The following is a 25,558-nucleotide window of genomic DNA, read 5'->3' as shown; positions in this document are numbered from 1 at the left end:
TGTTTTTATTACACTGAATCTCTGATGATGATGCCAGTAAACCTAAGCCTTAGTTGTCTTTACGTTTGGTGCTGATAATATCGGGATGATTACAATAACTGTCTGATTAGCAGTGGCTTAAAGAAAGTAAGAATGTTTGGCTTGGAAAAGACCAGGTTAAGTTAAGAGAGAAAGTATGACTTGAGTGTTGTATTATTCAGGGTTCTCTAGACAAAGAGAACTAAGAGGTCGTATATATACATATATGGAGATTTATTATAGGAACTGGCTCACAAGGTTATTGAGGCTGGCAAGTCTCACAATCTGCTGTCTGCGAGCTGGAGAACCAGGAAAGCTGGTGGTATAATTCAGTAGAGTAATCCTGAGAACTACGGGGCCGGAGGTGGGGTAGACCATGAGGACACAGATGGAAGTGCTGGCTTAAGCCCCAGAGTCCACAGGCCCAAGATCCAGGAGCTCTGATACATGAGGGCAGGAGAAGATGGGCAAGCCAGCCTAAGGAGAGAAAGAGAATTAGCCCCTCATCTGCCTTTTTGTTCTATTTGGGTCCTCAACAGATTGGATGGTATCTGCACACATTGGTGAAGAGGGACCTTCTTTACTCTGTCTACTAATTCAAATACTAATCTCTAACCTTTTCTGGAAGCATCCTCAAGATACACCCAGAAATAATGTTCTACCAGCTATCTGTATGTCCCTTAGTACAATCAAATTGACACATAAAATTAACCATCACATACTTACCTGGCAGGGGAGATACTATGATCACAAAGGTGGTTTTCCCAGGGTGAGGCTTAACCATTGCACCCCATCCCGGATCTGCTCTGCGATTTCCCCAAATATGGGAAACTCAACTGCATAATTTGTGGTAGTTGGGGACTGCATTCGCACTTTCCTCTGGAATAAGAACAACAACAAAAATTAACCATCACAGGTGTTATCAAATCTTTGAATTCCTAGCACATAGAAAGTGGATTTATGTGTACTCCTCTCCATCTCACTAGACCTCTATCACATAGCTAGTTGCATAAAACCTTTTTCTAGGGGTTTAATTCACATTGACTGAAAGATACCTCTTTAACATGTAATTGGTGATGAGCTGGTATCTGCTTCTGTATTGGTCCAAAGTCCCTTTGTGAAAGCTAATATGACCAAGATGCAGTTGCTCTGTCTTTAAATTCCAAGATAATACAAAACCATGGGAAGTCTTTAAAAAATTCGTGGATAGGGGTAGGTTGAGAAAAGTTCAAGGAGACTTTTCCTGGGGAGAAAAGCATAAAACTTATGATATTCTACCCCATAGTATCCAAGAACCTGGTCCTCTGCTGCCAGCTTCACAGATGTTACTTTTGAGGAAGATGGATGCCGGTGGCAATTGGTTCCAAAAATGTAATATGAAACTTTAATTGGCATTCCTAATGTGCCACACAGTTTAATCATATGAAAAAAGGGGTGTTTCTTGAATTTGCACTCTATATTTACATTATCCTGTATATTTAAAAGGTCTTTTTTTGAATCCCCTTTGTTTAGGGTAAATCATAAAGCATTCTTTGTACTATCTTTTTGGTATATCTGTGGTAATAACTTTTTTAGTGTAAAGTGTTACTAGGAAATGCATACAACCTCTATTTTTTTCTTTAATAATTATTTTTTGTGTGTGTTGATATGGTATCATTATTCTGCTGAGAAGGATTTCAACTCTAACATTATAAATCTTAAAATGAAGACTTTTGAGGAAAATTTTTAACATATTTCATGTATGTTTGGAATGGTTTCTATAGTCTTTTACTGGAAACACACACACATACATAGAAAAATTATCCAAATGTGATACATATCTCCATGTACTTAGACTCCATGTATTTTTTATTCTAAATTATAACTTTATTCATTTGGGAAGGTTTAATTAAAGTGATTGATTGAAATGGCAAGTCAATTCTGTATCTAGTAATTCTTATAGATATAACTTAAATAAGTTTTCAGTCTTAAAAAAGTATATTTTATAGGGAATGAATAATTTTTCTTTAGTCATTGCCTAATATAGCTAAAATCTGAATGTTATGAAATATGGTTTAGTGAGACATACTTTAATGAAATTTCTGAAAGTAAATTTGATAAAGGATACTCCAGCCTAGGTGTTGACAAGTCAAATAAAGCAATGAAGATCTAAATCTAAATGTCTCCTTATTCCTTTTTCACACAAGAAATATCCTTATTATATGGCTTGGAAGATTCAAGTCTTGGAAGTCTTGTGTTTGTAGGAATTTACCCATTTGTTCTAGGTTTTTCAGTTGTGGGTATATAATTTTTTATAGTAACATTTTATGATCTTTTGTATTTCTGTAGTGTCCATTGTAACTTCTCTGCTTTAATTTACTTGCCTCTCTCTCTCTCTCTCTCTCTCTCTCTCTCTTTTGATGAGTCTAGAGAAAAGTTTATCAATTTTATTTTTCAAAGAATCAGCTCTTAGTTTCATTTAACCTTTCTTTTGTTTTTTTTTTTGTTTCTATTTTATTTATTTCCATTCTGATCTTTATTATTTCTACTAAATTTGGACTTTGTTCTTATTTTTCTATTCCCTTTATGTATAAAATTAGATTATTTATTTGAGATTTGCATTATTTCTTGAGGTAAGCTTATAGTTCTATGAAGTTTCCTCTTAGAACTGCTTTTCCTGCCTCATAAATGTTGGAAAATTGCATTTTCCTTTTCATTTGTCACAAGGTATTTTTTTTATTTCTTTGTTGGCCCATTAAGAAGAAATAGAAAATCTAAATGGACAGATCACAAATAATGAAATTGAATCAGTAATTTTAAAACTCCCCACAAACACAAGTTCAGAACCAGATGGCTTCACAGGTGAATTCTACCAAACATTTAAAGAGAGTTATATCTAATGTTATCAGATTATACAAAAAAATTGAAAAGGAAGGAAGGTTTCCAAACTTATTTTATAAATTCAGCATTACCCTGATACCAAAACCAGAAAAAAAAAAAACCCACAAATAAGAAAATTACAGGCCTATATCCTTGAAGAACAAAGACACAAAAATTCTCTACAAAATATTAGCAAGCCAAATTCAGCAATGTTTTAAAAGGATCATGCACCACAATCAAGTTGGATTTATTCCAGGGATACGAGGATAGTTCAACATCCAAAAATCAATCAACGTGACATACTGCAGTAGCAAAATGAAGGATAAGAACCTGTAATCATCTCAATAGATACAGAAAAAGCATCTGACAAAATTTAGTATCCATTTTTAATAAAACTCATAATAAAGTGGGTACAGAAGATATATATAGCTCAACATAAGCAGGGTCATATGTAACAAACCCATATTGAAACTCAGTAGTGAAGAGCTAAAAATATTTTCTTTTAAGATCAGAAACAGAAGAATTATACACACTCTCACCACTTTTATTGAACATAGTATTGGAAGTCCTAGCCAAAATTAGGCAAGAAAAAGAAGTAAAAGATGTCCAAATTAGGAAGGAAGAAGTAAATTTTCACTATTTGCAGATGGCATGATATTATATACAGAAAACCCTAAAGACTACATCAAAACTATATAATAATTGAATTCAGTAAACTCATAAGATACAAAATTAACATTCAGAAACTAATTGGGTTTCTATACACTAATAATGAGCTATCAGAAAGAAAAATCAAGGGAAAATATCCCATTTACAATTTTATGAAGAAGAATAAAATACCTAGGAATAAATTTAACCAAGGAGGTGAAAGATCTGTCCTCTGAAAACTATATGACATTGATGATGAAATAAATTGAGGATGACACAAATAAATGGAAATATATACCATGTTCATGGATAGGATTAATTAATATTGTTAAAATGTCCATACTGCTCAAAGCAGTCTACAGATTCAATGAAATCCCCATAAAAATACCAATGGCATTTTTCACCCAACTAGGACAAATAATCCTAAAATTTTTATGGAAGCACAAAAGACCCTGAACTTGAATATCTAAAACAATCTTGAGAAAGAAAACAAAGCTGGAGATACCATGTTCCCTGATTTCAAACTACTACAAAATTACAGTAATCAAAGCAGTATAGTACTGGCATGAAAAAGACACATAGACTAATAGAATAAAATAGTCCAGAAATAAACCCATGTGTATATGGTTAATATATGACAAAGAAGTCAAAAATATACAATGGGGAAACACAGTCTCTTTGATAAATGGTGTTTGGAAAACTGGATAGCCACATGAAAAAAAAAAAAGAAACTGGACCACTATTTATACCATATACAGATATAAATTAAAAATGGATTAAAGACTTGAATGTAATACTTGAAGCCAAAAAACTTTCCAAGAAAACATAGACAGTAAGCTCTTTGACATTGGTCTTAGCAATAATTTTTTGGACCAGTTTTTTCAGACAAGGGGAATAAAAGTTAAAATAAACAAATAGGAATATATCAAACTAAAAAGCTTTTGCCTAGTGAAAGAAACCATCAACAAAACAGAAAGGCAACCTATTTAATAGGAGAAGATATTTGTAAATCATACATCTGATAATGGGTTAATATAAAAATTATATAAAGAACTTACACAACTTAATATCAAAAAAATGAAAAAACCTGATTGAAAATTGGCAGGGGAATTGAAAAGATGTTTTTCCAAAGAAAATATACAGGTACAGGCACATGAAAAGATGCTCAACATCACTAATCATCAGGGAATTGCAAGTCAAAACTGCAAAGAGATATCACTCACTTGTCAGACTGGCTATTATTAAAAAGACAAAAAATAAGACAAGGATCTGGAGAAAAGGGAACTGTCATACACTGTTGGTAGGAATGTAAATTGGTGCAGCCATTATGGAAAACAGCATGAAGTTTCCTCAAAAATTAAAAAAAAGAATTACCATATAATCTAGCAATTACACTTTTGGGGTATTTATCTGAAGAAAATGAAAACAATTCAAAAAGAGATATACACCATTATATTTACTGCAGCATTATTTACAAAAGCCAAAATATGGAAGCAACCTAAGTGTCCACCTATAGATGAATGAATAAAGATGTTGTACATATACATATATATATAATGGAATATTACTTGGCCATAAATAAGAAGGAAATCTTGCCATTTGTGACAACATGAAGGGACCTATAGGGCACCGTGCTAAATGAAATAAGTTAAACAGTGAAAGACAAATATCAAATGATTTCATTTATAGATAGAATCTAAAACACAAATAAAACAGAAATAGACACATAGATACATAAATAAACTGTTGGCTTATTTCTTCTACAAAAAAAGTCTTGCAAGAATATTAATTAGTGTGCATTGTTAATACATATAATAATGAAACTTCCAATCCATGAAAATGTTATATTATACTTCCATTACTTTCTTTGATTTTCTCATGTTTCTTAATTTTCAATATAAAGATTAACTTTTAAGCATGTTTCCATTGCATATAGCTTCCACCAAATAAGTAGCCCTTCATGATATGAATTTTGTGTTGTTGTTAAAAAAAAAGTCTATGACTTAGGTATAAGAATTAGTATAGTTTCAGCTTTGCTCCCAAATTTCAAGCCAGTCATAAACAGTTGTCCTCATTGTTGTTGGCTAAAAATGTTGGGGTTTTTTAGGATCTTGGTTTGGAAGTGATGGAGAATGAATAAGAGCAGATAAGAGTATGGAGCAACTAGCACAGTTTTTAATGAGGAGTGAAAAGGAAAGAGAAAGACTCCCTCTAAGTGGGATGGGCTCTAAGGAGGAAGCCGTTAGAGCTGCAGTGCCTAGGGTTTATAAGCACAAAACCTGGAGTAAATCCCTCAAGTGGCTGGGAGTTGTTGCTAGGGCTTGTTGCTATGGCTGAGATGAGATAGGAAACTCTTGTTTTCAGGCTGAATTTTTTCAGAAGTCTAGGATGAGGCTTCTTGTTTACTGCGAGCTTGATGGACTTTAGATAAGAGTAGATAAATTTGATTAGAAGATTAAGAAAACATGGTTTGAATAGTAGGGTTAGGAATAGCCTTAGTAGGGGTTTCCTAAAGGGGAATAGCTAAGATGCTTAGCTTTAAAAGTGGGACTTAACTTTTTATGATTTCCCAAATTTCAGGCCAGTCATAAACAGTTGACCTCATGTCTCCCACTATAAACTACATCAAATCTGAAATCTTGTCCAGCTCTATGTTTTTAAATCTGTAAATTTGGAAAGTTTATATGAAGCTAGGAAGGTGTGTAGTTGTTTTATGAAATATAGAAATATTGATATTATGTTTTATTAAATAAAGGAGGAATATATCTTGTACACATCATTCAAGGTCATTCATGTTGCCTTATTCGTGTCTGAAAAAGGCAGAAGTAGATTGAGGCCTGAGTTTAATATCAAAATAGCAGACAGTTTCAATGGTCCCATTAACTTACTCATTTACCAAGTCCACACCTGACCGATAGTGGCACATAGAATTACTGAAGTGTATTATATGGCAGAGTGATGTAAATATAGGATTCACAATTTTCCACAGAAGAGGCTAAATCCATTTTTGGTTAAATCTATTTTTTAGATAATTTATATAATTATTAGCTGTTACTGTGACACTAGGATTTGAAGCTAAGGATTGAAATTAGGAAGTACTTTATATTTTTCAGTTTCACATTTTGACATCATTTTGTCTGCAATGTAACAAACCACTAAACCACTGTGAGGAAGAAACCCTTTAAATAAAACTGGAGAACAGATTCCTTGGCTAGTATGAGACTAAATTCATATAACCATTTTGTGTTTTGTTTTGTTGTAATTAATGTGCTTTACTATAGTATGTATCCCAGTGCTAATAAACAGTGATAAGTTTTTTAAATTAAAAGAATGCTTTTTTTTCTAATTTTAGAATATATAGATTGAATCCTTGAATTGCCTAATACTCTACAGAGGCAACATAATGGACAGTAGATCTCAGGAAAAGTTATAATTCTAAGGTTTTCCTGGACTGAAAATAGCACTGAATTTTATGTTAATTTAGGTGAATTCCTACATGCTAAATCCATAGTAGATTATTAAGGGCAGTTCAAGGATATATCACTAAGTTTTAGAGAGAAACATTGCAGAGAGGGCCAATAACACTCTCATTCTAATGTCTTCTGATTTCATGTTAAGTAATTTTGAATCATTAGCCTAACACACGTGATCATGTGAATGTGTACATTAATTATATTGAAAGAAAATGAATAAGACATTATGAATTACAGTCCTGTTTGGAAACAGTTAACACACTTGGTTACCATGAAGGGTTGATGAGGTAGAAGGCACAGGTTTAATTTTTGGATAGACAGTTTTGGAATTGCAATATAACTATGAACTCTACCCTAGCACCATCCAGACTTGAAAATGCACACCTTCCAGAGTGTAATGGCTAAGTGAAAGCCCATGTAGGAGGGTACAAACCTATTTTTTATACTGAGAAAATAACTTAAAGTGCATATTTTTCTATTAATAAATGAATAGGAACATATTCTTGTAAGGAAACCCATACCATTGAAGATTCTGCACATAGGTGTTAAAACATGGCAGAAACTAGTGTTGCTTATCCAAGAATTCCCTCCTTCTTTATAAACAAATGTATTAGTTTTAGGTAACTGTGTGGAGGACTCTGAATTTCAAGAAAGGTGGATTTGACCTCCATACTAAGGATGGGCATCATCCAATACTAGTCAGTGAAATATGAGGGGATTTTGTCAGTTAGAACTTCTGGAACTGCTGTCAGTTAGAACTTCCTAATGAAAGCATAGAGACAGAGGAGAAGTTGTTGCTCAGCTGTGGCCCCTCTCTTACCCTTTCTTCCTGGCTTTTAAGGTGTTGCTTGGTGTTGTAACAGCCATATTGCAACCATGAGGCAATGAGCCTAAGAAATTCATTCTACATGCAGAATTCAACATGCAGAAATAGCAAAGTGGAGATGTGGAAAGATGCTGGCATCTTGAATCACTGAGGTGATGAACCAATGTTAACTACTACTTAGCTTTGTTTTTGCTGTAACACAAGGCAAAATTAACCTTTGTTTGATGGAGCCATGTATTATGGGTAAAAGCATTCCTGCCAAACAAGACATAACATTAGTAGGTTGTGGAGTATCTGTCCTGTTCATCTGTCATGTGTTCACTGATGTAGATTAATCTATGTAAGACATTGAGCTAGTAAAGTTATCCTGCCCTTTAAATTCTGCAGACTTCAAGAGGGCAGGGTCTATATTAATTTTTTTCATAAAACATTCCCTAATACAGTTTCTTAAGGTAAAAATGTTTCAATAAAAGTTGTAGAATGATTTTCTTTAGGCCACAGTGATAAGACCAGTTGGGTGCAGCTCCTCTTTTTCCTAATTACTTCTTTTCCCATCCAATACTCACATGCATACCTATTTGCACATTCATGCTGCTGTGTTTCATAAGGGGCTCAACGTCATTTTAAGGAAACTCTAACATTCTCTGTTAAAGGGCCTGTTCCAGCAACCTTGTAATTCAGCCCTTTTCAGTGAAGACTTTTAGACTGAGTGTTACCAAGTCTCGAAAGTAGCTTCTCTGTGGGAGGCATTTACAGCTGCTATGGAGTGAAGGGTCATTGGCGGTAATGTGGTAGGTAGTCTAAACTGGAAGCCACCGTAGGCATGAGGTGGCCAAGTGCTCATTTCCTAGCAGGTGAACTTGTGGAGGAAGTTTAACACAAGTGAAATTGTTTAGACTAACATGAGAATATGAACTTGAGGCCTTCAGGGGATTTTCTAGCAGGTTGTCCATTTAAAATATCTGAATCCCCTGCCCTATTTAATAGATTGTTGAATTAATCCTGGAGCTCTCCCTTTCCATTTCTCCAGTGTTTATATGGTCTTCTTCTCAGGAAAGCAGTCTGGCTGCTCTGATTGTCTCAGACACTCTGGCACAGCTCAGGACCACATTGGGCATCTATCTCACTGGTTAGGTAGATGCTGCTTAAGCCTTAAATCCTGACTGCCATAGGCCATGTATGTCAGAAACCATGTCCTGGGTACATCAGTTAAGTTTGCTGGCTTCTGGTGGCCCCCCTGTGCACCCAAAAGCTGTGCCTGCTTTTTGCTTTGTACTTAGGGTCCTCTCCTCTACCCTGTAAAACATTTCCCAGAAAGGGATTTTGCTTCTCAACTTCATAATATGTCATAACTTGCATGACTTCGCACAATTGTTTCCCCCTTTCTCCCCTCTGTGAACTCCTGATAATCTCCACTAGAAAAATCATAGCTGCTAGTAGGAAAACAAAAAGACAATCACTTGAATTGTAACTGTTTTGACTTGTTGACTTACCAAAACACAGCTCTGCCAATCTGACCTGAATTTACAGTAGGCAAACAAGATTGGAGTGGAATTTTAAAGGACCTAAGCACAGCCTCAGGGATGGGTTTGCACACTTGACAACTTGCTTAAACTCCGGGCCCTGTGGATAGTCAGTGTCATGCAACTGTGCTAATATCCTCAAGACCAGTGAATATTGACTGACTGCAAAAGGGAGGGATTCTGCCCAATAATTTGGGCTGCTTTTCTTTTCAGGAGCAGTCACGGGGCCTACATCTGTACAGCACTGACTCCTCTCTCGGTGTGATTCTAGATACAACTGAATTCTGTGCTACTTTTGAAGTAAAAAAATTATACTCTCATCCAGCTAATATTTTTTGGCCTAAATCAGTGTTAAACATTTGGGGGCATTTTTTTTTCCATACATGTGGCCACTCTCTTTGTAATTGAAAATACCAGCTTTGAATTATGGATAGCCAGTTACTAGAGGGCCACAATCAAGATCTGTCTCTGTTTTTGCACCTCCCTCCGTCGTGGAGACATGACTTCGAGCCAAGAGTCTCCTTCAGAACCTATCGCTCTCTGGCTGCTTGGCAGAGTGACAGAACCAACACTCAGTATTACCTAAAGGACAAAACATGAGAGTCCCAGCCACAGGGGTTCTTTAGGGTATGTTTTGTGTCCTAGTTGGGACTGCATTTCTGAATTTGTATTTCAGGCAGTTTAATTAATATCCATAGGCATGCTCTCCCTGCTTTTATTTGTTTTGTTTTTATTTTTATTGACAGCAAGTCTTGCTCAATGGAATTTCTAAAAATAAAAGAACTTTGAATTTGGTCCCTGGAGCCTACTGTTTTCTGGTTTTGTTTTTGTTTTTTTTAATGGTTTTAGGTGGTTGTTCTGTGGAGAGAATAGACTTCCCCTCCAGCTCTCATGCATCACAAGTATTTTTAAGCTGTCACAAACAGAATTTTACTGAGTGACACACAAAATAAGATGCCTTTTTAAGAGGTTGCAATTTAAAAATAGGTAAAATTGATGTTCCCGGAAAAAAGTTCTAAATATGTTTTTTTTCTTCCATATTATGATGATGCCAGTTGGCCATCTTGAGGAGAACAGCATTGAATTTGCTTTTGTTATAATGACTGTGAGACAGATGTGACCACCATACATGCCTCAGCCCTGCTCAGGCCTCGCCAATTGTCTTAACAGCGTTCTTCGTGAATAAGGATCACGTGTTGCATTCTGTTGTCATGTCTCTTCAGGTTCCTTTGATCTAGAAGAATAGCCCATTCTTCACTGGAAGCTGATCACAGAGCACAAATTTTGCAGAAAGTCTCAGCTTGGTTTGTCTGATGTTTTCCAATGATCAAATTCAGGCCATGGATTTTTGGCAGGGATATCACAGAAAAGATGCTATAATCATTTTACTGCTTCCTAGCAAGTCGTACATAAGTTTGACTTGTTCCATTACTGGTGACACTGGCTTTGATCACTTCACTTAACTGGTGGTTGCCAATTTTTTTCCATTGTAAAATTCTTCTTACATTTGGAATTAATAAGCATTCTGTGGGGAGGCACTTTGTACTGTGCAAACATTACATTCCTTACCAAATTTTCACCCACTGGTTCAAGCATCCATTGGTGTTTTTGGTTACCAAATGATGACTTCTCATTTCCCTTATCATTTCTTCTGCACTTGTTAACTGATAATCCATCACAAATTCAAATTTTAATCTCTTCAGTATATACAGGAGTACTCAAATTCTCTGTTTCATCTTGTGTTGGTTCTGGTAAGTTGTATTTAACAAAGAACTGTCTATTTTATCTAAGGTTTACAATTTGTTGACCTGGGATTCTCAAAGTTCCTTGAATCCTTTAAATCTTGGCTGTTAATTCTAAATCTGGATCATTTGAGCATTAGTCTTTTCTTTCTAGACTTATTAAAACTTTTCTGAAACATTTATGTTGAGTAATTTTGGATTATATATTAAACATTGTGAATATTTTGCTGTGGAGAATTTGGGTTTGTTATTATTGTTTCAGAGAGAGTTTTTGGATTCAGATCTTCATAGAGATTTTTATCATTGTTTCAGATGGTTGTTAACTTCATTCAACTCAAATTGCAACCACTATCTCTTAGGTGGCAAGTCAAACCTCAGTTGAGCTACTTTGTGAATACCCTGTAAATATATGGTTCAGGTTCAGCCAGAGACTTGAATAGAATTTATGATTAAAAATTGGGACAGCCCCTGTCTAGCTCTCTCCAAGATTCCACTTTCATTTTCCAATGACTCTACTCTTATTCTTAAGACAAGAAAGATTGTGGATTTCTACCAGAGTTTTAACCCTCCTATCCAATGCCTGAACTTAAGCTAAAAGTTTTAAAAGTGGGAACTTTGACCATACTAGAAGCACAAGACCAACTCCATTGTATTCTGACACTTAATATTGATTAACAGAAGTCTGCAAATAGCCTATATTTTTCCTATGCATCTAGCTTCTTCTGTCTAGGTTTCCCAAGATTCCTTCTTGAGATTCTTTCTTTGGAGTTGAAATTTGCTAATTCATCAGCATATCTGTGTGTGTGTGTGTGTGTGTGTGTGTGTGTGTGTGTATGTGTTTAACTTTACTCTGATTCCCAGAGTTTTAAAATCCATCTTTTGCACAACAGCTTTGGGTAAGATCTATGTTTATTTCCCTCATTCCTTAGTCTTTCTCACCTCCTAATCCCTAAATAATGTGGTAGGTGCTTAACACATTTTTGTTGCTGAATGATGAATCTAAATTGTATTATAGGTAGCTAAGGTTTCTTACATTTTATAGTATGAGGCTAGAACCATTGCCTGGTTTCAGTGTTACTGCTGTATTTTCTTTTCCTTTTTCTTTCTTTCTCTTCATGCCAAGCTGTGCGGTAAAGGAAAATTGTTGATCGGCACATATATCATAATTTTTCCCAAAAATGGAGCTCGTGAATTTTCCTTAGAACTTCCTAATCTGGATGGATAACAATTTAGGTTTGGTGAATATTCAAACTTTATTTTTTCATTTAACTAGGATACATTTATTGTGGTTGCTTATCTTAAAATTACCTCCTTGCAATATCTTTATTAATCTCCAAAATATAATTACAATAAGTGCCAGATCCTTATCTCCCACCTAAGCTCTTCACCAGAGCATAAATTAATGCAGACTTCCTCTAGCCATAAGTGATTATTCCTGATTAATGTTTATATCATATTGATTTGCAAGACATTACTTCCTGTCAAGAGCTGCCACATTCCAATAGAGAATGTCCCGTAAGCATGTTGTTGGAAAAGTAATTGTATACATGTACCATATCTTTTTTAAAATCTATTTATCTATCAATGGACATTTAAGTTGCTTCCATATTTTGGCTATTGTAAATTATGTTGTGATAAACACAGTGCATTGTATCTTTTTCTTTGGGTAAATTCCCAGAAATGGAATTTCTGGGTTGTTTGTTGTTTCTATTTCAGTTTTTTGAGAGACCTCCATACTGATTTACACAGTGGATACACCAATTTACAATTCCTAGCAGGGTAGGAGGGTTCCTTTTTCTCCACATCCATGTTAACGCTTGTTATTTCTTGTCTTGTGGACATTAGCCACTCTAACTGGTGCGAGGTGATATCTCCTTGTGGTTTTTCCCATGGTTACTTCCCTGGCAATGAGTGATATTGAGAATCTTTTCATTTGCTTGTTGGCCATTTGGATGTCTTCTTTGGAAAAATGTCTGTTCAAGTCCTCTGCCCACTTTTCAATAAACTTATTTGTTTTTGTGGTGTTGAGTTGTGTGAGTTCTTTACGTATTTTCGATATTAACCCTTTATCATAGATATCATTTACAAATATATTCTCCCATACAGTCAGTGGCCTTTGTGTACTATTGATAGTTTATTTTGCTGTGCATAAGGTTTTCACCCTTCAAATGAGGGGGTGGCCTCCTATTTGAAAATACAAGTGAATGAATAGAAATAAGAGAAGAAAGTGTTTAGTACAGATACTACTATTAAAACAAGGAAAATCTATCCAAGAATTCTTTTACTTAACATAGAATTTTGACATAGTATGAATACTGTTGAGGAAATCAAACAAAAACAAATACAGGCATCCCTGCTTTTGAAAGTTTGTATTACACTGACTCGATTTTATGAAAGCCATACTTTAGTACCTGTTTTTGCTAAGTGAAAGAAATCTGAAGGGGATTTTTGATTTTTACCAGTAAGAGGTGAGAAGTGAAAACAGGTTCAGTGTTTGGTTTGCAGAGCTATTACAGAGGTGGCGTGCACCCCTAGCAACGAGAGTGGCACAGCCAAACTTCTTTCTTGGGAACTACAAGTAGCATCTGAAATCACGGTGCAAGAGCTTTGCGCTGTGTCTGTGAGCATCTGTGCTTTGTCTCCATTTATTTTGTACATCTATCAGCAAGATGTGTTCTAAGGTATCAGAAAAGCCTAAGAGGTTATTTTTGGGTTCTGGGAATGCTCAGAAATTTTTCCACATGAATTAATGGTAATTGCTTATTCTCTTTAGCCATTTCAGCTTACAAAAGTTTTCACAGGAGCCCTCCACTTTCAGTTAGTGGGGGAAACAGGTAATGAAATCTATTTGCTTTGAAATGCACTTTAATCTAAGAAAGTGGTTGAGAGTATGAAAGTTAGAATCCAGAAATTTAAAAAAATCAGGGTACAAAAAGAGGGAGAATTTATTTGTTACAGCTAGTTGTGTACATTTTCTGAAAATATCTATATAAGACTAAAGTTACTTCTCTAACTCAGTTTTAAGAAGTTCTAAAAATTTCCCTTGAAATGTGTTCAATAAGGTCAAAGGGCACCAATGCTTTAGATTTTCTCTGTTGATCCTCCCCACAGCAGCCTTTAGCTTTCTGCCATGACAAAACGTCCTCAGTGCTTCACTGCAGCTATTAAATGACTTTTTGTGGCTCCCAAATGTCAAATCTAGCAAAGCATTAATATTCAAGAGAACCTTCTTTCAATTTCTCAGTTTCTCATGTCTTTCATTCTTGATGCTATCTATCCCCAAATTTCTGAACTATCTACATCTAAGGCACATGTTTACAGGAAACATTTGTAAAGTGAATGTTTAAAAAAAAAAATCCTGTCACCCTCCATAAAAATCTTTGTAGCTTCTCTTTGCTGTGCCTCTCTGACATTTTAGTAATTGCTTCCACTTTAGTATAGCTGGGCTTTGTGCCTTCCCCAGATGAGACATTTTCTGGCCTCCTTATTTTAGAAGTTCTCTGCTTTGAGTAGCCGCTAAGTTGCTCCTCTGCCTGACCAATGCTGCTTTAGCCTGTCAACATGTCTGCATCAGGTTTTCCTCAGTGAAAATGGAGTACTCATAGTGAAAAGTGGTTTCATTATTTCCTGTCTTCTTTTAAGGCCCTCTCTGGGTGGACTAAATTTACTTATGGAAGTGTTTTTTTCTGTTCTTGCTTTTTTTTCTTTTTTTTTAGGAGGATGATTGATTGGCATTTTGTAATAACCGCAAAGGCACTGAAAATAATTGTTTATAATAAGTACACCTGAACAGTAGTAGCCTTTTTATAGGGTTGTTGACAATCCTGATTGTTTCAAATTGAAATAAAACTGCACAAGGAATTATAGACTCTTGTAGATGAAATATGCCCAAATTAAAGGAAGGAATAAGAAGTCACCCTGTTATCTTTGTTCAGTAGACAAGGCATTCTGTAGTGTTTCTCTTCCCTGTTTGTATGAGAGGTGATACAGGAGCAGGGAATGGAGAGGACTCGGATGCTGTGCATTTCAAAGAGGTCATTTCTGGGATTATTGACAGGTGCCTTTCTAGAGAGATGTGACACAGTCTTCTAATAAGTTTTAGTTTAAGAGATGAGGTCAAGATACCCAGTTAAGCAACTATGAAGGGTGTGGCTGCAAAACCCTTAATGGCAAGAGTAAATTGGTTTAGAGATTTAAAACTTTGAAACCACTTGAACATTTTATTCATACTGCTAGGTTGGAAAATACCCCAGAAAGTTGCCAATGGTGTTGCTAAGACAATATTGTGATTAATACTCCCGTGGGTTTTCTCCCATACTTTCTTTTTATTCATGACCACTTTCACATGCAATTCTGTACCATGTTTTAGGGAAGGGATAGCCCCTCAAAAGGAAAAGAAAACAAGAGAAAAAGTTCATTCTTGGGATTTGAGTGTCAATTTCTAGGCCACAGACATATAAGAAGCATTCAAGTTATGAGCAATAGATTTGAGATATCTTGGTGAATCTTGGCAAACGTTCCCTGCCCCAGATTCTACTTCTGTTCCCACCTTGTACCAGGTAGTTTTCTTGACTGTAAGAGGAAGCACAGTGAGGGGCTTCAGGGGTGGAGAAAAGCACATAAATGATAAACTTAATGGCTCAGTATATTTACCAAGCTTATGTGCTGAGGCATGAGCCCAGAAATTGTTGCATGATACTTCTAGGCCAAAGGGTCTTGAGACAAACCTATCAGAATTCCTCCATATCCCAGCAAAGTCCAGGATCAGTAGATCTGCATGCGAGTATACACTTGGGGGTAGCACGGGTATAGCATGTGAAAGGGATGGCAGGGTAGGACTGAAAAGGAATGGATCCCAAGATGGCTTAAGGTTCTAACTAGGGACCACTCAGCCTACACTTTGTGGAGTGAGGTTCATTGGATGCCAGTGAGCACAGATGCTGACATAGACCAGTCATGCCCACCCAAGTTTTGTATTACTTACCTACCCCTTCGTCTGAAATCCCAGGAATGTAGATCTGAGCAAATGATCAAGCCATTCTAAAATGACTTAATTAGTGTTCCTCAATCCAGTTTGAGTGAGAGCTCATACTGAAAATTAAGCAGTGCTACCGAAAAAAATGAAGTTATATTTTCCTCCTGAGTTAAATGAAGTAAAAACTACAGTGCCTTTTATCACCTAGTTATATAGTGGCAAGCTAAATTCCTTGGTGTATGTCTAATACAGACCCAGTATTTCAAATTATATCCAGAACCAGAACAGAGAGACTGCACTAAGAACTATCTTACTATCAAAAGAAAAAAACGAAAAGCTTCACAATAACCTTCAGAAGCATTGAAGCAATGTTTTAGATTCATTGTTTGTCCTGGTATAAGCAAAGAGAAGATGATGGCTGTTTTTTAAATTTGGCAAACATTTGAATTCACAACAGATAAACAAGTCAGAAGTGTTCTCCTTTGTACTAAATTTCTCCCTTCTGTTTTCAACTCTATGAAGCTGTGGGAAATGCAGCAATAAAGTATTGTCATGGTTTTCTATTTCCTCTTTTATTACTGCATTTCTTCCTTAGTTGGCTTTATTTCTCTTGCATTCTTATGTGTTGCCTTTATCTTACCTCCTAATCATTCCATTTCTCCATTTCCCTTTCTTCTACCTATTTTCTAGAAATAGCACAGAACAAAACTTATTGAGATACAAATTCACTTATGTTTTTGGTAAGCTAGATAAAACTCCACTCGCATTAATTACTTCAAAGAGATGATTTAAATATTATGAATAAATTGTTAACCAAAATTTAAAGTATCAAAAAGTATGAAAAAAATACTTGATCACATTCATAATTTATGGAAAGGTAAACTGAAAAAAAGATACTTCTTTTTATATACCAGATTTGCAAAATTTTAAAGTTGGTGAAGTTGTACACTTCAAATAACTTACAATATTTTTTTGTCAGTTTTACCTCAATAAAGCTGAAAAAAAGTTGATGAGACTCAGTTCAGGTTAAGTAAGGAATCCTCTTTAGATACACACATACACTGTTGATGGGAGTGTAAATTGATGCAACATTTTTTGCAAAATCTATCCAAATTATTAAAATGCACAAGTTCCTAGATTCTCCAGCTCTAGGAATTTATCTCAGGGGTGTATTTGCAAGTACATGGAAAAGGATATCTATGATATTATTGTTTGTATAGCAGAAGAACAAACATCTCCAGTGTCCTCCAGTAAGAGACTAGTTGAACAAAATATTTCAGACTATTATAAAGATGAGATATGTGTAGCTATGGAGAGCTTTCCATAATTATTACTAAGGGAAAAATTAACAAGGTATTCTATTTGGGCTGTATGACACCTTTTGTATAAAAACAAGGAATATATCTATATGTGTAACTAGGAATGAATACATAGAAATCTAAATGTAGATAAAGACAGAGAAGGAAATGCTTATGAAGTTAGATGCTGTTATATGACTCTAAATTTTTGGAAAGATACATGCAAATTGGTAATACCAGTTACCTTTGGTGAAAAAGAGGGCTGGAATGAGGGGGTCAGGCTTTAATTTTGTGTTCTTGTAGACTATTTAAACATTCCTAACATGTGTACATATTTCTTTAGTTCTATTAGTTCTTCATAATAACTCATATCATCTGTTGTCACAAAATTTCAAAAACAACTTACATATTGAGAAGATATGTGTGTATTAGAAGGAATTTCTATTTTCCCTGAAATGGGGCCATATGCGAATGGTCTTGTCTGCTTATGGGTAATAGTGTCTGTATCAGGCAGGAGAGGGTTGGTTTAGCTCTGGCAATAAAATGTGAAAATGTTGGTGGCTTAATAAAACAGAGCATATCACATGAGCTCTGTGGATTGTTACGGTGGGGAAGAGTGGGCAGAGAATTGAGCAAGAGCAACTTGTTGTGTCCATTTATAGAACTGGCACATTTCTCTCCCACTTTTTCGTTGGCCAACACAGCAGTGTGGCAGGCCTAAATTTAAGAGACCTGTAAGTGTAGTTCTTGTTCCACGAGGGGAAGAGAACAGGAGTTTGGAAACAGTGGAAATGTTTACTAAAATGATTTTTTAATATGACCCATTGAACTCTACTTCCAAGTAGTTGAAGACTAGTGGGAGAAGAAACTTAGTAGAAAAATAATCATATTAAGACTTTTTGTCCTTTTCCTTTTGCTAAATAATTCCAACTCTTCTCAATCTCTTCTATGAACTCCATTTCTAAACGTTTATTTAATTTTTCTTCATTTTTTTTCCTGAACTCTTTTTTAGAAGCTAGAAGTGAATCCATATAGCAAAATGAGAACATAGAAAATAATAGAAGTAAGAAAGCAAATATGTGAGGCAGATCTAGATTGAAATTCCAGTTCTAAAATTAACCACATATGAGTTCTTGGACCCATTATTTAATCTTTGTGAACTAGGATATTTTAAGATGAAATTTGGGACATGACTACTATCAGAGTTTTACAAAGGCCAAATAATGTTTGTGAATTCTCAGCCCAGTGCCTAGTACGTAGTAAGTGCCCAATAAATGAATTGACTTCAGAGGTGGCAACAGGGTGATGACATTTTTTCTGCTGTTTTCTCTGTAAAGAGTCCTGTGCAAAGAGGAGGAATGCAAGCTCATTTATGTTGTTTATTGAAAGCTTGACTACTGTCCTGAGCTTATGAAGAGATGTTAATTAGTGGTTAAATGGTAAGAAATGTGTTTTCTTTCTATTAAAAACAGCCCATGGCACTAACACAATTTTTAAGACATTGTTTTAACATATACTACAAAGACACTGATTCTGATTCTCAGGTGTCTCTTTTTTAAATGGACTCTTGTGGTTTAATTCCTAAAGTGCGCATACCATGTGATTAATATTTGGATTTTAAATCTTCTATAAGTTGAACGTACAATGCAATTCAAATAAAGTCTTTTCAATTATCATGATATACAAAAACTGTTTTTAAAATAGTACATTTAATATTTCAATATATTCTTAGGAGCAGAGATTTCAGTGTTCGTCCTAAATACATTGTTGTGTTCCATTTTTCTTTTATAAAAACAACATGGATGCTGTGGATATTATAAGCAGAATAATACTAAAGCTGACATCCCTGGCTCACAGGCATTAAAGGCCAGTGGCATCGAGCAGTCAGTGACAACACAAAGCCCCCACCTACATTTCCACGTGGTCTCTAAAGGCCAGTACTGACCCTCCAGGCCTTAAACATGTATTTCCCCACCATATTCAACTAGTCACAGAAAGGACCAAAAAAAACAAATAAATAAAAATAAATAACTTAGAAGGCAAAGCTGATCTGCATATTTCCAGACTCACACAAAAAAAGAAAAGGTATAATTTTTCATGAGTGATGGTTCTACTAGAGACAACAGTTTTCATTAAACATCGGGATTATAACAGATAAACTGGTTCTGATTTTTATTAGATGTAAATGTAATATCTATATGTAGCACAAGATTTTTCAACCTTCTTTTCATCAGCTCCGGTAGTCTCTAAATAAATCAAGAACTGTTTACATTTTGTTCACTGTTCAGCTTCACTTCCATCTAGTTTAACATGTGTGGCAAAAGTAGTACATTCATTTTTTAGGAAAATTCTCTATTCTTCTGACACTATGAATGATTCAGCAAGACCCCATCTAGGTCAGTGATGGCTTTGGTGAACTGTCCCCCTACCTCTGTCTAACTACCAGAATCTAGTCTACAAAGTTGCCAGCACTTTTTCTCTTCATTGGCAATAATGCATTAAATATTGGTTCCATACAGCTTGTATCTTAAATCATGCCATCCTTAGTAACATAATCTTCTTTTGGACAGACTTTAAAGATTTATACATTTGAAGCTGACTTTCTGCACATTTGACCTTAATCTAATTCCTCTTAAACCTCACTTTAACCTGATTCTCAAACCACCAAAGTCATTTAAACTATCAAGGTTGGCTACTGAACCCTCAATACTGTTCACTGTAATCACACTGGGCAGTTATTGCTTATGCCTAACAGCTTATTGCTACAAATCTTATCCACCCTCAAACTCTGGTTCTTTCTTCCCAATTTTAATCATATTTCTAGTCCTTAGGATTTAGTATAAATCTTTGCTTTTATTAACAGACTCTAATATAAGAGAACCACTTGCTACTACATACAATATCTTCTTGATGTTTAACAAGTCAAGCCCTAACACCAACCACTAGATAATCCTTACAGATATTGGTAGAGAAATACTCCAGGGTGGGATACACAGTTAATGTTCCTTTGGAAGACTTTCTTTTTTAATGACATACCAAGTAATAGCCAGTTTTTCACTCAAATTTGAGAACAGCAAAAATAAAACCTGTTCATTTGTGGCAGTAGCTTCTAGCCCTGTCATATGCCAAGTGGTGAATTAGGTGTCAGGGATATAGTGATGGCTAAGAGACCATCCTTAGCTAAGAGATGATTCCTACCTCCCCAGAGCTTACAGTTTAATAAGGAAGGTGAGTAACTAAACATAAGATTCTAATTAAAAATTATAAAAGCTGTGATGATTTGTTAGTAAACATATGCAATTGTTAATAATCATAGGGAATGACTGTTTCTAAAGGACAATCATGTAAACTGGGGTGGAGAGATGATTGTGTGTTAGCTCAGTGAAATAGCTGTGGTATGAGCATTCCTAGCAGAGGAAATATCATGTGCAAAGGGACTGAGAAGTTTTGTTCATTTTCTTCCAGTAAATTGAAGTCTTGTTGTACAAAATATTAGAATTACCACTTAACCTTAATATTACAGCTTGCCACTTTGGAGTGCAGCATACTGGATTGAAAGCAATCATAATGTCAGAAACTAGAGTTGTCACCAAGCTTTGTTACTGAGCAGGTTCAGGAGTGTGGCCTGACTTCCTATCGCCTCATTTTCCCCATCTCCACCCTGCCATCTCATATTGTTACAAGAAAATGAACTTTCAGACTTCTTGGTGTTTCAAAATTAGAATGAACACATCTGTAGAGAACTGATTAATCTTCTTTCTAGTTGAGATGTACAACACGCACGGGGAGTTGAAGCTTCGGTGTGCATGCCAGGCAAGGATGAGGAGACAGTTCCTCCCCAGAGCACAGATTCCCTCCCTGTGATGAGCAAAACTCTCTGCCATTTGAAAAGGAGGTCTTAGGTTAGCCAAACATGACACTAAGTGTTCTTGATTTTCACATACCTCAGAGAATGTTCTAAAGACGGGGCACTTTTTTTCTCCTAGAAAAAACTGCCTTCAAATTAAAAAAACAAAGAATCCTGAAATCTAAATGTAGCAGGATATCACGGGTGACATTTTGTGTTGTCCCAGATCAGTCAATAGTAATCAAAGTTGAGACCAGGAGGTGACAATTATTCCAAATTCTACAGAGAATTACAAACACTTGGGGTTAGACCCCTGTTATAAATAATAGAATATGGCAAAAGTGGTAGAGTGACACTAAACCAGATTACAAAAAGACTTTGGCTTTCTTTTCCTTATTCTTTCTTGGCCTTTATCTTGGTCACTTTGAGGGAAGCCAGCTGCCAACCTGTGAGCTGTCTTATGGAAAGAACCATACAGCAAAGAATTGGTATCTACGATCAACAGCTACTGAGACTCTGAGGCCTGCTGTGATAAACTGAACTGCATCCCTCCAAAAGTCACGTGCTGAAGTTCTAACTCCCAGTAACTCAGAATGTGATCATATTTGGAGACAGGGTCTTTTCAGAGATAATTAAGGTAAAATGAGTTCATTAGGGCAAGCTCTCATCCAGTATAAATGAAGTCCTTATAAGAAGAAATTTGGTCACAGGTACAGCAGAAAGATGATGTGAAGACACAGGAAGAAGACAGTCATTTATGAACTGAGGACAGAGGCCTGGAGCAGATCCTTCCCTCCCAACTGTCAGAAAGAAACAAACTAGCCAACACCTTGGTCTCAGACTTGTAGCCTCCAGGACTGTGAGGAAATAAAATCTGTTGTGTAAGCCACGCAGTGTGTGGAGCCCTGTGGGAACAGCCCTAGCGGGCTAACACAGCTGCCCACCCCCAAGCAGGTGAGCTTGTTAGTGGATTTTACCAGGCCTGTCAACCCCGGGTAAACGAGTCTGGAAGAAGATCATTCCGCATATGGAGCCTTGAAAAATGGTTACAGAAGCACTGGAAATAGGTCAGTCAGGAAAGGGAATCTCGTGTGTGATGAAAATGATGAACGTGTTAGGAGTACTGTGAAAATGCAAGTGAATCCATCCAAAGGGACCACGGATATTTGAGTCTGGAGTTTAAGAGTGAGGCCACTTCTTCACATATCATGAGGTAGATAACACGTAATGAGGTAATAGATAATACACATTACATTTCTGAGTAGAAAATACATAGAAAGTCAACGTGGCAAGAATAAAACTTTGGAAAATTAAGATAAGAGTGGGAGAGAGAGGATCTGGCAGCAAAGCCAAGTGAGAAAAGATCCTTGAAACTATCTAATTACAATTATCTTGAAGCTGAGAGGAGATGACCTTATCTCGAAGTTAACAAAATAAAAAGAAAGAACCTCCTGAGAATAGATTTGTTTCTTTGCCTAGGTGAGGATATATAACAGGAAAATCTTTACAACCCTCATTTTCCTCACTTCTGCCATCTGTCACCTTCAATGGCTCCTTTATTGCTTTGAGGATCCATTTTAATCGCAATCTGGTTTCCACCCCTCTTACCAATTGACCGAGACCAAGCCTTATATCTACCGAGAATATATCATCTTCTCAGGGTAATCCTTCTGGTCTGGCTCATCATATCCTTGCTGCTTCCTCCTATATATAGTTTACTATTTCTAACTCCATGCCTTAAAAATATAATATATATTAAATTTGAGTGGTGTGCCATTTGTAATATTTTCTGTACATTTCTGTGTTCAAAATGTTTCATAATTGATAAATGAAACCTATAAGTAATATTTGGAAGCCATGGAAAATTTGTTTTTATTCATGTTTTATTCAAAACAGAAATTATTCATATTCCTACTACCTGTTGGTAACCACTATAAAATTTTGGCCCATATCTTTGCTGTCTTTATATATATATATATATATGTGTGTGTGTGTGTGTGTGTGTGTGTATAATTTATATCAGGGTTATATTTGATAGTATACTAAAACCTACCTTTTTCATTTAAAATTTATGCCCAGAAGTTTTACAATAGCTTTAAATATATTTCCAGGCATGATTTTTGAAGTCTACATACTTGGTATACATACCCTAGTTTATTTTATATGATCAATCTGCTACTATTGGTCATAAAAGTAATTTTCCTGTAAAATAGCAATGCTTATTTGTATCATACTCTGGCCTTGAGAGAAATTTCTAGAAGAAGATAAGCATGTTCTTAAGGAATTTGATTTATATTTTTAAATAATTCTCCAAGAAAGTTGTATAATCAATTTGGGAGGAATTACCACATTTGCAATATACATGTTTCCTAGCAGAAACACAGTAGCTTTCTCCTCCATTAATTTAATTCAACTTTAGTGTTCTGAGGTAATTTTATGATTTTTTAATACAGGTACTATACATTTCAAAAAAATCTATACATTTTTAATGTTGTTCTTTGAGATAAAATTGTTCTTTCTCTCTGTAGTTCAAACTCAGAATATCTTTCAGAAACTGAGCACAGTACTCAGCAATCTAAAAAACTTAGCTCCTTGCCAGGTGAAGAAAGACAAATGCTATATGATTTCACTTATCTGTGGAATCTAAAAACAAAACAAAACAAAACAAAATAAACAGAACATTAATAAACTCACAGACACTGAGATGTGACTGGTGTTTACAATGGGGGAGGGTCTGGGGTGGATGGGTGAAATAGGTGAAGGGGACAAAGAGACACAAATCTTAATCATAATGTAAGTTAGTCATGGGGATGAAAGTGCAGTGTAGAGAATATAGTCAATAGTTCTGTAATATCTTTCTATGTTGACAGTAACTGCACTAGTTGGGGTGAGCATTTAATAAGGTAGATAACTGTTGAATCACTATGTTGTATACTTGAAAGCAATATAATATTGTATATCTACTATACTTCAATAAAAAATATATCCAAAAAAGTAAATAAATAAATAAATAAAACTAAGTTTGGAGTTAAAAAAAAATGAAATAAAAATTAAAAACTTAGCTTCCTAACCCTTTAAATTGCACAGTAGTGTCTCTCAAATTGTAATTCCTCAAAGGACATGACCAAATTATACCACTTCCTACTGCTCTTTCCCTTTGTGTTCTCACTTCTGGAATCAAAATTGTAAAACTGAAAACTGTGTTGATTAAAAAAATACTTCTCTAGAGTTGGACAGTAGCATTTTTAGTTTCTTCATTTTTTTCCACACACGACTTCCTGTCTCCCATGTTATGCAGCAAAGGAAAATTCAAGTCTTTGGATTTAAGAACTAATGATATAACCTAACATTCTACCTAAAATATACATAATTTCCTCTTGGATTCTACCCCAATTAAGGGTTATAATTGATTCCTCAAAGAGAACCAGTCATGGACTGGCTGAAAGAGAATATTTTCTTATATTTTATCCCAACAAAATGGCACATGTCTCCATAGTACCTAAAATGAGAACAAAATAGAAACATGTGTTAAACATATGAGTCAATATTCTAGATATGTGGCAGTCACACGGATGGAATTTTCCACAGTGTATGTAACTTTTTCTCTTACAAGAAAGTTGATCCTATTAATGCTGTATATATAACAGATTACTATGAATTTTCGGAAGGCAGTCAATTCACAATATTTACTTAAAACAAACCACCTCTGGCACATTTCATACCCATAACAGTGTATGTAGGTGAAGTGTTCTCTTAAAAGCATGTGCTCTTTTCTTTGCCCTTGACTGGAATGTGTGCTGGCAGATCAAATTGTCCAGAAATTTCCTTTTTACTAAGAAGTGCCTTTTCTAATAGTATCAAAAAGTTGGGTTCCATTTCAGTTTGAAAGTCAAAAAACAAAGACAGCTCTAATCTTGAAATTAAAAATTATCCATCAAAAAAAGGATTTATTTCTCTTTCTTAAGATCTAGGTTAATAAAGTTTTAAAATAAATCTCACCTATAATTAAAAAATATATAATTCTCATTTAAGAAAATTTTAACATTAAAACAATTAGGTAATAATTTCCTGTCTTTTTCTTTAATTCAAGAAATTACATTGGCCATTTACATAAAATGGCTCTCCCTTCTAAATCTTTTCTCTTTCAAAATTAGTTTAGTATCAGTTATTCAGTAAGACCTCTAGTACCATAAAGGTAATTTAATATAGCATTCTGCAGCCAAACACAACTGTGCTTAAAATTTTTTAAACCGGTAAGTTTAATTAGCTGAGTTTCTGAGAATATATTCTTTTGAGTATATTAGGATAACTTTTTCTTAAAACATAATTCAGAAACTTTTGAAGCAGAA

General features: G+C 35.2%; 1 non-coding gene across 1 annotated transcript; it reads left to right on the top strand.

Moving 5' to 3' along the window:
* The first annotated feature begins 736 nt into the window (after positions 1 to 736).
* LOC118933702 (U1 spliceosomal RNA) lies at positions 737 to 900 on the top strand. Its single transcript, XR_005033223.2, has one exon. It is a non-coding gene; the product is annotated as a U1 spliceosomal RNA (small nuclear RNA).
* The last annotated feature ends 24,658 nt before the right edge of the window (positions 901 to 25,558 follow it).

This window comes from Manis pentadactyla, chromosome 8, assembly GCF_030020395.1.
Source record: "Manis pentadactyla isolate mManPen7 chromosome 8, mManPen7.hap1, whole genome shotgun sequence".
In the NCBI taxonomy this organism is placed as follows: domain Eukaryota; kingdom Metazoa; phylum Chordata; class Mammalia; order Pholidota; family Manidae; genus Manis; species Manis pentadactyla.
This window is presented reverse-complemented; position numbering and strand designations above follow the sequence as displayed.